The sequence below is a fragment of the Puma concolor genome, chromosome A3 (assembly GCF_028749965.1).
Source record: "Puma concolor isolate L17-30 chromosome A3, mPumCon1.1.hap2, whole genome shotgun sequence".
NCBI classification, from domain to species: Eukaryota; Metazoa; Chordata; class Mammalia; order Carnivora; family Felidae; genus Puma; species Puma concolor.
Window position 1 is genome coordinate 91,629,855 of NC_141669.1, and position 10,261 is coordinate 91,640,115.

A 10,261-nucleotide genomic window follows, 5' to 3' on the forward strand; every position below is an offset into this window, starting at 1 on the left:
TATATCATTCTTTCATCAGATTTGTTAAATTTTTGGCTATTATTTCTTCAAATATTCTCTCTGCCCCTTCCTCTCTCTCTCTTCCTTCTGGGACTTCCACGATGCGTTTGCTGGTCTGCTTGATGATGCCCATAGTTCCTTTAGGCTCTGTTCACTTTTCTTTAATCTTTTTCTCAGAGTCAATAGTTCTCATTTAGTGATTCTTTCTTCTGCCTGCTCAAATCTGCCTTTGAATTCTTCTAGTAAATTTTCATTTCAGTTATTATATTTTTCAGTTCCAGAATTTCTGTTTTGGTATCTTTTTAGATATTCTATTTCTTTATTGGTATTTCCACTTTGTTAACACATTTTTTTTCTTGACTTTTCCCACATCTTTCTTTAGTTCTTTGTGTATCTTAATATAGTTGTCTTTGTCAAGTAGATCTGCCAGCAAGTCTTCTTTCAGGACAGTTTGTTTGTTTATTTATTTACTTTGGAGGAGCCATACTTTTCTATTTCTTTCTATGACTTGTTATTTTGTCGTTGTTGTTGAAAACTAGACATTTGAATCTAGTAATGTGATAACTCCAGAAATCTGATTCTTTCCCATCTCCAGAGTTCGCTGTTTTTGTTTTTATTTATTTTTGATCTGTTGTCCAATCTGCCACCTGACTGTGCTTAAGATCAGACAGAAGTATAAACTCAAGGTATTTTTCTGGTCTTTTCTGAGCCTTCACCTCCCCCTGGGCATGTGTGGTGACATTCTAATTTCCCCTGTATATGTTGCTTTTGAATGTCCTAGTTTTTAGTGTATATCTCCCAAAAATGGAAAAAGAGAAAGACAAAAGGCAGGGAAAAGATGTCGGCCCTTTACAATCCCTAGAAGTTATTTCTGCCAGAGGGAAATGAACAGTGCAATAATGCGAGGAAGTGCAACAATGTCTGCCCTCCACTTTGTCTGCACTTCTGAGAGCAGAAGCAGCAGTGATCAGAGCATAATCCTCAGTATTTAGAGGATAAGTTTCTTTTTGCCCACTCTTGCTCCTGCAAGGTGTGTGCAAGCTACTCTAGGAGCACATGCACAGTTTTCTGCCATGTGGCTGGGGGTGGGGGATGGGTAGCTGCTTTGTGCTAAAAGCTGAAATTGACTAAAATTAACCATAGCTTACTGCTCAAGCCTTCCCCTGGAAGTTTCAAACCTTCAATAGACTCCAGAGTTCCAAAATAGCTACATCAGGGGATTCTGCCAGTGCAATTGTCCCGTCTCTGTGGGGATATGGATTCCTGGTGCTTTCTATTGTGCCATCTTCCCAGTGTGTTTGTTAAGAAGTTTTTTTTTTTTTAATTTTTTAAAATGTTTTTTTAAAATTTATTTTTGAGACAGAGAGAGATAGAGCATGAGCAGGGGAAGGGCAGACAGAGAGGGAGACACAGAATCTGTGCTGAGCTGTCAGCACAGAGCCTGACATGGGGCTCAAACTCACCGACTGTGAGATCATGACCTGAGCCGAAGTCAGACGCCCAACCGACTGAGCCACCCAGGCACCCTTAGAGTTTTTAACTTGTATAAGGTACTGAATTTTATCAAATGCCTTTTCTACATCTGTTGATGATATTGATATTTAACTTGTATGAGGTACTGAATTTTATCAAATACCTTTTCTACATCTGTTGATGATATTGACATTTCTTTTTTTTTCAATCTATTATGTGATAAACCTCATTCCACAACTTTAAGCCAACTTTGCATTTCTGAGATAAACCCTTTTTGATCAAGCTATTAGGTGTTTTTGTTTTTTTTTTTTTTTCCCTTCAACAAACTTTATTGATTCCATTTGGTCCATGGCTTGGGAGAAGGCTCCAAGATGGATAAAAAGTTGCCTACTGCATCTTCAGGGAGAGGCTCAAGAATAAGCCCTGGCACCAAGGGGATGCTAAAGGGGCCCCTCAAAGGCTTCTGGGCTTCAGGGGCTCCTGGTCATGCTTGAAGGTGAGCCTTTTGAAGAGACACTTGCCCAACCAAGTCTGCAGAGGTTAGTCAGGTGGTTGCCCATCTTCTTGATGAGTTTCACCTCATCATCTAGGAAGTGGTTCTCCAGGAAGTCACAGCGATGATGGTCTGTGTGGGAAGAACCCAGGGCATGCAGATTCAAAAGGACTTCGTTCAGGTTCTCCAGAACCAGGGTGGCTTCTGTGACCTCTAGGGTTTTACTTCGCTCATCTTGAGATGGACTTTGCACATCCTGGAAGAGGGTGTGGCCACTTGCTGAGTTGGTTTTACATCTTCAAGAGATACTCAGTGCCCTTGCACTTCTTAGTCAACTTGTGAAAGAAATGCCCATGCCCTACAGAGCCAACTCATTGTGGTCAAAATAGATGCCCAGAGAGAGGTATGTATGGAGCCCCACAGGTGCATATTGACCAGGTGGTTGATGGCAGCCTCCACCTTGGTGGAATAATTCTGATGAATCTGAGAGCTCATGGTTGATTGATAATATGGAGTTAAGCTCAAAATAAGGTGTTGGCTGGTTCCAGAGGCAGAGGGTGGCTGAGAAGATGCCTCCAAAGGTTCAAACTGGAAAAAAAGTTTGGAGGGTGGTCAGAGGCTGGTAGAAGGGGCATCCCTGGGTCTGTTCCATCCAAACAGTGTTGGAGCAAGAAATAGATCTGCAGGACCACCAGGTGTACTGCCAAGCTATCAATTTTTAAGTGCTGTATTCAAGTTCCTAAAATTTGTATGGGATTTGAATTTATGTTTGTGGGTGAGCTTATCTTGTCAGTCATTTGGGTTTGATATCAAGGTTTTACTATCCTCATGAATCAAGCTCTTTTTTTAATGTTTATTTATTTTTGAGAGAGAGAGAGAAAGGACAAGTGGGGAAGGGGCAGAGAGAGAAGTGGATAGATAGAGGATCCAAGGCAGGCTCCATGCTGACAGCAGAAAGCCAAATGCAAGGCTTGAACATGAGAACCACAAGATCATGACGCTTATCTGACTGAGCCACCCAGGTGCCTCATCAAGCTCTTTTTAAAAAAAAGTTTATTTATTTATTTTGAGAGAGAGAGAGAGAGGAAGAGAAAGAGGGAGAGAGAGCTTGAGTGGGGGAGGGGAGAGAGAATCCCAAGCAGGCTCTGCACTGGAAGCCTGATGTAGGGGCTCAATATCATGAACCATGAGATCAAGAGTTAGACACCTAACCTACTGAGCCACCCAGACGCCCCCGAATCAAAATCTTTTTACATGCTCTGGGGAGGTAATGTGATTGCAGAGCTCTGTCATCTGATTCTGTCATCTGACATATCAGCTGACTGTAAAACCATCTGGGCCTGGTGCTTTCTATGTGGGAAGATTTTACCTTCTTATTCAATTTTTTGAAATTGTTATGAGGAAATTTGGGCCATCTCTTAAGTAAGCTTTTCATTTTGAGTGTAACATACATACAAAATGCCCAGTTTCTGTTACAACTTGATGAAGTTTTGCAGTAAACACATCCATGGACCATTCATCCAGATCAGCCATTCATGTCCTCATGTGGGTGTTTTATCAAATGCTTGTCTACATTTATTGAAATGGTTCTATTTTCTCTTTTAATCTGTTAATGTGGTGAAACACTATAAGTGATTTTCTTTTTTTTTTCTTTTTCTTTTTTTTTCAACGTTTATTTATTTTTTGGGGGGGACAGAGAGAGACAGAGCATGAACAGGGGAGGGGCAGAGAGAGAGGGAGACACAGAATCGGAAACAGGCTCCAGGCTCTGAGCCATCAGCCCAGAGCCTGACGCGGGGCTCGAACTCACGGACCGAGAGATCGTGACCTGGCTGAAGTCGGACGCTTAACCAACTGCGCCACCCAGGCGCCCCTATAAGTGATTTTCAAATGATAGACCAACTTTGCATTTCTGGGATAAATCCAATTTGGACATTCTATTACTCTTTAAATATATTGCTAGATTTGATTTGCTAATATTTCCTTTAAGATATTTGTATGTATGCTTATGAGAAGATTAAGCTGTAATTTTCTATTTTCGAAGTGTCCTTTCAGGTTTGGGAATCAAGATTATGGTCGCTTCATAAAACAAGTTGCTGTATCTATGTGTCAGTTTATTGTTTTCAACTGCAAGGAATTGATTACCAGCTTAGTAGTGGCTTAAAAAGCCACATAATTATTTCACATCAGAAAGAGTAGTGAGGGAGATGGTTGGAGGGCTGATTTGGGGGCTCATCGTTGTCATCTGAGATGCAAACTCTTTCCATCTTTCTGCCATACTCATCTTGTTGACTTTTTGTCTTCAGGCTTATTGCCTCATGGTTACAAGATGGCTGCCAAAGCTCCAGGCCATACTATCTCACCACATTATCTTGTTCAAAGTACAAGAGCAAGTAGAAAGCCTGGGAGGTGAGATAGATAGAAAGATAGAGAGATAGATAGATAGATAGATAGATAGATAGATAGATAGATAGATATCTTGGCTTCTTCTTTCTTTTTACCTCAGAGGAAAAATGGCTTCCTTCAAAATCCAGAGAGGATTTCTCCTAATGTTTCATTGCAGAAGAACTGGGTCATATGCGCATACATTAAACAAGCACTACTAAAGGAATTAGGCTCCAAAGTCTGCTTCTGACAAGTTATGACTCCCTGCCAACACTCCCTGCTCCACATTAGAGTTGGGTCACTGTTGTCTAAATACCAGTGAGATTTGTTGGACATGAAAAGGAGAAATATCTTTTGACTAACTTTATTTGAGACACTTGTATCCAATAAATTTAGTAGGTTGGTAACTGTCCATGGAGGAGGCTTGGCCCATGTTTTAAGAGCCAATATGTGCCTGTGAACTGGGCTCCTGAAAATGACCTTGAGTTCTCAGAAAGTGACACTATTTTTTTAAGTTGCTTTCTTTTTAATGTTTATTTATTTTTGGCAGAGAGAGAGGGAGAGAGAGAGAGAGAGAGAGGGAGAGGGAGAGAAAGAGATAGGGAGCAGAGGAGGGGCAGAGAGAGAGGGGGACAGAGGATCTGAAGCGCTCTCTGTGCTGACAGTAGAGAGCCCAATGCCAGGCTTGAACTTACAAATGGGAAATCGTGTCTGAGCTGAAGTCAGATGCTGAACTGACTGAGCCACCCAGGTGCCCCCAGGCAGGTGATACTATTTAGTAATATTAGCAGTATAGAAGTTAGACCTGTTCTGTATAAATACAAGCAACAGAAGACTCTGCCCCTGAGCTAAGGAAGCTGTCAAACAAGGTTTTTGTTTTGTTTTGTTTTGTTTTTTAGAATGTCCCACATGTCTTCATAGTGGGGTTTGAATTGAGTTCACAGCTGGTGTTAAATCTTAAAAGGGTTAGCTCTATTTTTCACATATTAGTTACAAGGCATAGGTGGGAAGCTGGAGACCACAAGTAGATGTCCATGAAGACCTGTTAACGCAGAGAACATAATTTAATCCCAGTGTGATAGAGCTGATGGCCACCTCCCTTGAAGAAAGGCCTCATCCAATCTCCAAAGCTTCCCTCTTCACATCTCTGTTGGCTTTTAGTGGACCAGAAGATTTGATGCACAGAATCCAAGGAAGAGAAAGAGAAAGCTCCAGTGGAAAAACAGCCATTTGGTTCAAAGTAATTTCAGGAGCTCTGGCATGGCAGGAAGGGGGTAAAGTGCACTGTCCTTCAAGTCTGATGACTTACATTTAATTCTCAGCCCCTTCACATGCAATCTGTATGACCTTGGGTTCCAAGGCTGGGCTGTGAGATGGAAGTGTGACACCCAGAGTGCCCACCTCAAGCAGGTAATGACCACAGAACCTGTCAACTGTTGCCATATAACCAGTGCTCTAAAGATCAGCTGCATGAGCAGCTAGCTGAGAGCTGGCTAATACAGGCCAGGGTGGTCTGCTCCATACATCTCAGATCCTCCAGTAGGCTGACCTGGACATGGTCCCATGGCTCTGGCAGCGCCACAGGAGGGCAGGTGGAAACACACAAGGCCTTTTGGGACCTGGCTATGAGCTGGCATACCATCACTTCTGCCTTATTCTATTGGCCACACTAGAGGCAAGGGGCAGGGGAAAACCCTCTGCTTTTCTAGTGGGGGGACTGCAAGTGGTAGGTGATGTCATGGGTGTGGGTCTTCTTGCTACTGGGAGGGAGGAAGTATGGTGGATTGGATTGTTACGGAAACAAAAGTGCTAGTTAGAAGGAGAGAGGAATATTCACCTGTTTGTACACAAGATGGAAATAATTTTAACAAATATTGTTGAGCTGTAATACAATTCTGGGGGTTCTGTGTGTTAGTCACTCTTCTGTTGCTCCTCATCACTTCTATTTGGAGATGTTTGAAACCTATGGCACTCATTAATGGATTCAGGGAGCACATGCATAGGGGAGGTAGTCCAGCTTGGTGGTTGAAGGTGCTGGCTTCAGGTCCAGAGTGGCTTAGTTTTGGCATCCAGGCTTTGTTGCACCTAGTGTATGACTTCTGGAGTTTCAAATTCCCCAACGCTCAGTTTTCCCAGGTTGCCCTGAGAGGGAATTGGGTCTGGCATGTAGAAATAGTCCTCTTAATGGTTATGGTCACTGTTGCTTCCATGAGGTCCCTCTGGATAGCTCCAGCGCCCATGGTGGGCATGAGTCCTGGATGGAGCAATGGCAATTCTTCTGTAACCCAACCCAAGTCTGTCTGCCTGATGTGTAGCAATGACAGTCACTGAGACTTCAGGTTTGCAGCAAGGAGAGAGTTTATTTGAGAGGCAGCCAAATGAGGAGACAGGAAGGCAAGTCTTGAATCTACCTCCCTGAAGGGGGAGAGAATCAGTTTTTTATAACCACAGGCATGAGCTTACATACATATTGATAAAAAGGGTGGGGAAACTTATGACTATTTATGAGAAAAGATGGTGCATGCACATTGAACAAACATATATGTAACATACCTCCCATATTCACTTGGAGTGGACACTTAGCATCACACCAAGGCAAAATTCAGTCCCTGATGTCAGGAGGTTATCTTAGGACAAGGAGAAGGGGCTGTGGGCATGTTTTGAGAGCCTGTATAAATTGGATGGGGTCTTGAGCTTATTACTGCAGGTAAGAAATTCAGGACTTTGCTCATTCCTAGGCTGGAACCATATCAGTTGATCTTGAGTCCAGGCTTCTGTAGAGACAGCTAGTGGGCTTGTTAGTGGGGTCTGAAAAGACACAACAGCTGATTAGGGTGACACAGTTTTCTGACAAAGAAACTTTAAACTTTCTGCTAGTCAATATCAATAACCCTGTGGGCACAGTTTCACTTCCGCACTGGACTCTGGTTGGGTCAGTCTCTGCTGTCCAGTGCTGCATAGGGCCATCAGAATAATCTCCTGTTTCTGCTTCTCTCCGCTGACAATTCCAGTAAAGAGCCCACAGTGCTTATTATATCAGGTCCAGATTTCTCATTCAGTTTGAGCTCTGTGTATAAACAATGCTGGCAATGTCCAGAACAGAATGTGCATGTAAAGAAATGAGGTCCTTTTGCTCTTCAAAAAAATCAATAAATCATATATAATGCCTTGAGTAGATTGGTTACAATAAAATGAAGTTGATAGTTCGCATATGTACTTTGATTCATAATGTTGACTACTCATATTGAGACTGATTATGAAATAGAGCTGTTAAGGAGTGGGACAGAGAACTTCAGATTGGCTGCCACCCTTCCCAGCACTTCCTACATGTGGGGCTTTGCAGCATTGTGCAGGTGCACAAGTGGTTCCCTTGGTCCCTGTCCTTCCAAGGTCCTTGACTCTGCTGCACAAACATGGCTTCACACTTGTGCACATCTTTGTTCTCATGTAAACAGGAAGTGTGGGGACTGTCCATTTTCATTTCTGGTACAAAAAATTGGAATTTTGAGGTTTGTTGTAGGTCTCATTATTAACAGGCAGATAATGACTTCAAAATGCTGTATCCAGCATTGAAGGCCAAGGGCATCAGCCTTCCCTATGTCCCAAATCATGTGGTCTTTGCCACTAAGTTTCTCATTTCTCTCTCTCTTGCTCTCCTTCTCTTTCCCTCTTTTAAAATAGCTTTACTGACATACAATTTACACTCCATACAATTCAGTCATTTACAATTCTTTTCTTATATACTACATTATTAAAAAAATTAGTAAAATATATATAACATAAATTTGCCATTTTAAACATTTTAAGCATAAAATTCAGTGACATTAATTACATTCTCAATGTTGTGCAACAATTACCACTGTCTATTCCAACAATTCTTTCATCATCTCAAACAGAAATTCTGTAACCACTCAGCAGTGACTCTCCACTCTCCTCCCCCAACCCCTGGCAACTTGTCTACTTTTTATCTCTACAAACCTGCCTACTCTATATACATCATATAAGTGGAGCCATATATATTTGTCCCTTTGTGTATGGCTTATTTCACTTAGCTTAGTATTTTTGAAGTTCATATATGTTGTAGGATGTATCAAACCCCAGTCCTTTTTGTGGTTTAATAATATTACATTGTAAAGTAAATACCACATTTTGTTTTACTGATAGGTTGTTTCCACTTTTCAGTTATTGTGAATAATGCTGTTATGAACATGGAGGTCCAAACATCTGCTTGAATCCACGTTTTCAATTCTTTTCCACATATACTCACAAGTGGAATTGCTGGATTACATGTAATTCTATTTTTGTTGTTTTGAGGAATGGCCAGACCGCTTTCCACAGCAGCTGCCCCATCTTACATTCTCACCAGCAATGGACAAGGGTTCCAATTTCCCCAAATTCCCACTAACACTTGTTATTTTCTTTTTTTAAAAACTTAATTAATTATTTAATAATAGCCATCCTAACGGATGTGAAGTGATATCTCATTGTAGTTTTGATTTTTCTCTGATAACTAGCGATGTTGAGCATCTTTTCATGTGTTTATTGACTCTGTATATTTTCTTTGAAGCAATGTCTATTCAAGTCGTTTGTCCATTAAAAAACTTTTTTTCCCTTGTTAAGTTGTAGGAGTTCTTTATATATATTTTGGGTATTAATCTCTTATGAGGCATGTAATTTGCAAATATTTTCTCCCATTTTGTGAGGTGCGCTTTTATTTTGTTGATAGTCCCTTTGATGCACAAAAGGTTTTAGTTTTGATTAAGTCCAAACTAGCAACATGTTGCTGTCCTTAGGTTACTTGTGTTTTTGGTGTTATATCTAAGAAATTGTTGTGAAGTCCAATGTCATGAAGATTTCCCCTTAAGTTTTCCTCTAAGGATTTTATAGTTCTAGGATTTACATTAGGGTCATGAATCCATTTTGAGTTAATTTTTGTAGATTGTGTGAGGTGAGGGTCCCACTTCATTCTCTTGCATGTGAATACCATGTAAGGTGGTGATCACTGTTCATGCTTGATAGGCAGGAAAGAGAAGATGTGGAGAGTCATATGCTCTGGGGCTTAGAGAATCTTTGTGCAGGCTTTCCATTCATTCTGGGCTTGGCTAGCACCTTGTTTGACTCCAGTTGTGTGAAGTCATGTGTCAAAATCTATTCTATACTTTCATTACCTACATGTTTTCTGTCTCCATTCAGCTTACCCCCAGACTCCAGTGCTCATGGCTGTAGGATGGGGTAAAGTCCTGGATACCAACATGCTGTCCTTAAAAATGTGTTGCTGGTGTAGAAATGGAGAGCTGCTCAGCGGCTTCCAGAGGCAGGGACTGGGGGTGAAGCTGGCCCCAAAATGGCAGCATGAGGGAGTTTTGGGGGGTGATGAGACTGTTCTGAATCTTGATTGTTGCGGTGGTTCCATGACTGCATACAGTTGTTCACACTCATAGAACTGTATTCCAAAGCAATGACTTTTACTTTATGTTAATTTAAAACAGAAATTAGAGATTGAACAATGGTGCTGTTAACAGGCAGCAGAGCATTGGGTGAGAGCGTCCCCTGGGAGCAGATGGTCTGGGTTCAAGTCTAAACTCCCCTGCTTCCCAGCTGCTTGACCTTGGCAACCACTGAGTGTTGGGTCTCCTGTTCTGTAAAAGAAAGGTGGTAGTTGTTATTGCATAGAGTTGGAATGAGGATTAATTTTGTGTGGTCATACAAAGCTAGTAGGACAGGTTGGTTTGCCATGTAAAGGATTGTTATCACCATGTGCATCTTCAGACCCCAAGGGAGGGTGTCTATCTGTGGGGGAAGAAGATGATGGAGTGAAAATTTCTAGTCCTTGTAAAGTACTCTGTTGTCACTTGACTTTATTTGTTCATGTCACACTGTACCACGTTTGAGTGGGATGTTCTGTGTCAC

The 10,261-nt window shown here is 41.6% G+C and overlaps 1 pseudogene; it reads right to left on the reverse strand.

Moving 5' to 3' along the window:
* Window positions 1–1,926: 1,926 nt before the first annotated feature.
* LOC112869606 (ferritin light chain-like) lies at window positions 1,927–2,461 on the reverse strand (annotated as a pseudogene).
* Between the last annotated feature and the right edge of the window lie 7,800 nt (window positions 2,462–10,261).